Here is a 3,809-nt window from a genome sequence, read left to right on the forward strand (position 1 = left end):
AAAACATACTAAAAACTATGTAAAAACAATGCCAAAAAGAGTATAAATTATCCGCTCATCAATGAATATGTAGAAATTATGGATGAATGCTAATAAAAAGAAAATAAAATAAAATAAGACTGAAAATAAAAAGAGAACAATCATACCATGGTGGGTTGTCTCCCACCTAGCACTTTGTTTTCACGTCCTTAAGTTGGACGGTCTTCAAGCTCATTCTGCTTCTGTTAGTGGGTCCTCCAAGAGGAAGACCTCTAGCTCTTTGTGTTCCTTCATCTTCTCACCATGATAAAGCTTTAAGCAATGTCCATTGACCTTGATGCAATTGGAACTTGAAGGATGACGTAGGTGGAAGACTCCATATGGCTTTGGCTTCTCTACTCTATAGGGACCTTCCCATCTGGATCTCAGCTTGCCTGGCATGAGCCTCAGCCTTGAGTTGTAAAGGAGAACTAGATCCCCAGGTCTGAACTCTCTCCTCTTGATATGCTTCTCATGCACAACTTTCACCTTCTCTTTGTATAATCTGGAGTTGTCATAAGCTTCGAGTCGAAGGGTCTCCAGTTCTGCTAGTTGCAGCTTCCTTTCAGTGCCAACTTTCTCAAATCCCATGTTACACTCCCTTACAGCCCAGAAAGCCTTGTGTTCTACCTCCACTGGGAGGTGGCAAGCTTTTCCATATACTAAGCGGAAGGGACTCATCCCAATGGGTGTCTTGTACGCTGTCCGATAAGCCCAAAGTGCATCAGCAAGTCTGGTGCTCCAGTCCTTCCTATGAGGATTTACTATCTTCTCCAGAATGCACTTTATTTCTCTGTTAGACACCTCTACTTGCCCATTAGTCTGGGGATGGTAAGCTATTGCCACTTTGTGAACGATCCCATGCTTCTTCAATAGTCCTACTAGTCTCCTGTTACAAAAGTGAGTGCCTTGATCACCCACAATTGCTCGTGGTGATCCAAAGCGACAGATAATATGGTTTCTAACAAAGGAGACAACAGTGTTAGCATCATCAGTGCGGGTAGGAATTTCTTTCACCCATTTAGAAATATAATCTGCATCAAACAGTATATATAAGAAACCACCAGAGTTTGGGAATGGACCCATGAAGTCAATGCCCCAAACATCAAAAATTTCACAGAATAGCATAATCTGTTGGGGCATCTCATCCCTCTTGGATATATTACCAAACCTTTGGCATGGAGGACAAGATTTACAAAAGGTAGTAGCATCTTTAAAAAGAGTAGGCCACCAAAATCCACAGTCTAAAATTTTTCTAGCTGTTCTTTGAGGGCCAAAATGTCCTCCACTCTCAGAAGAGTGGCAGGCCTCTAAAATAGACTGGAATTCTGATTGGGGCACACACCTTCTAATTACCTGGTCAGCACCACACCTCCACAGATATGAGTCATCCCATATATAATATTTGGACTCGCTTTTCAGCTTGTCTCTTTGATGCTTAGTGAAATTAGGAGGGAAAGTATGGCTAACTAGATAATTAGCTACAGGTGCATACCAAGGAACTACTTCAGATACTGCATGCAAGCCATCAAATAGAAAAGCATCATTGATAGGAGTGGATCAGTCTTAGTGTGCTCAAGGCGACTCAAGTGGTCTGCCACTAAATTTTGGGAACCACTCCTATCCTTAATTTCTAAATCAAATTCTTGCAGCAGTAATATCCAACGTATTAGCCTTAGTTTAGACTCTTTTTTAGCTAATAAATATTTTAGAGCTGCATGGTCCGAATACACTACCACCTTAGTACTAAGTAAATAGGCTCGGAATTTATCCAGAGCAAAAACAATAGCCAGAAGCTCTTTTTCAGTGGTAGTGTAATTAGACTGAGCAGTGTCTAAGGTCTTAGAAGCATAAGCAATTACGAAAGGATCCTTACCTTTGCGGTGAGCCAGCGCCGCTCCTACTACATAGTTGGAGGCATCACACATAATCTCAAATGGCTGGGTCCAGTCTGATCCTCTCACAATTGGAGCTTGAGTTAAGGCAATCTTCTGCTGATCAAATACATTCATGCAGTCCTTACTCAGCTCGAACTCAACATCTTTCTGCGGCAGTCTGGATAAAGGCAATGCTACCTTACCGAAGTCCTTGATAAATCTCCTGTAGAAACCTGCAAGGCCAAGGAACGAACGGACTTCCCTCACAGAGGAGGGGTAAGGTAAACTAGAAATGACATCTACCTTTGCTGGATCTACAGAAATACCAGTATTAGAAACAACATGTCATAGTACAATACCTTGTGTTATCATAAAGTGACATTTTTCAAAATTTAAAACAAGGTTTGAACTAACACACCTGTCTAATACTCTGGCTAAACTATCCAAGCAAACGTTAAATGAATCACCATATACGCTAAAATCATCCATGAAATTTCCATACAGTTCTCAATAAGATCTGAGAAGATACTCATCATGCATCTTTGGAAAGTAGTTGGTGCATTACATAAGCCAAAAGGCATCCTTTTGTATGCATATGTTCCAAAGGGACATGTAAAAGTAGTCTTCTCCTGATCTTCAGGATCTATATGAATTTGAAAATAGCCTGTATAACCATCTAAAAAGCAGTAATGGGATTTACCTGACAGGCGATCAAGCATCTGATCAATAAATGGCAAGGGGTAATGATCCTTGCGAGTAGCTTGGTTGAGACGCTTGTAATCAATGCAAACTCTCCATGAATTCTGCACTCTAGTTGTCAGGAGCTCTCCATGCTCATTCTTTACTGTTGTGACTCCAGACTTCTTGGGCACCACTGGTACTGGACTGACCCATTCACTATCTTAGATGGTGTAGATGATATCTGCTTCAAGTAGCCTGGTCACTTCTTTCTTGACAACTTCTAAGATGGTGGGATTCAGTCTTCTTTGGGGTTGACGGATAGGCTTTGCTCCCTCTTCTAAAAATATCCTATGCTCACAAACCTGAGGGCTGATGCCTACTATATCCGCCAAGCTCCACCCAATTACGTTCTGTGTTTTCTTAGCACACTGAGCAGTTGCTCCTCCTGTTGGGAAGTAAGTTCCCTTGCAATGATAACTGGGAGCTTCTGATTATCCTCAAGGTAAGCATACTTGAGATGGGGTGGAAGGGGCTTTAATATCAATTTCTGCTCATGGCTAGGCACTTGATCATCTGGAGCCAGTGATGGTTGTAACGTGTCTTCATCTTGTCCAGGGGGTGTCCCCACACTTGCATCTTTTTCCACGTGCCTCTCTTCTACTTCCTCCTGGTGAATTGCAGCTACAATCTCATCAATGATGTCGCATTGGAAGATGGAATAATCTTCAGGGGGATGCTTCATAGCTTCATCCAGATTGAAGCTCACTGCTCTACCATCTATCTCAAAAGAATAAGTTCCTGAGAAGGCATCCAGCTTGAACTTTGAAGTCTTCAGGAATAGCTTTCCAAGCAGGATGGATGATGGTCTTCCTGAGTCATTAGGGGACATCTCCAAAATATAGAAGTCAATAGGAAATGTGAGCCCCTTAATGCTCACCAGCACGTCCTCAGCAATTCCAACCACAGAGATAATGCTTTTATCTGCTAAAACAAAACGAGCTGTCGACCTTTTTAAGGGAGGGAGCCTCAAAGCATCATATACAGACAATGGCATTATACTAACACACACTCCTAAATCACACATACAGTCAGGAAATTTCACACCATCTATAGTAATAGTAACCATGCATGGACCTGGGTCACTTCATTTTTCAAGTATATCACCCACTAAAGCAGAAATGGAACTACCTAGAGGAATGATTTCTAAATTCTGTAATTTATCTTTATGCATGC

This window comes from Arachis ipaensis, chromosome B4, assembly GCF_059453495.1.
Source record: "Arachis ipaensis isolate K30076 ecotype BB chromosome B4, ASM5945349v1, whole genome shotgun sequence".
Classification (NCBI taxonomy): Eukaryota; Viridiplantae; Streptophyta; class Magnoliopsida; order Fabales; family Fabaceae; genus Arachis; species Arachis ipaensis.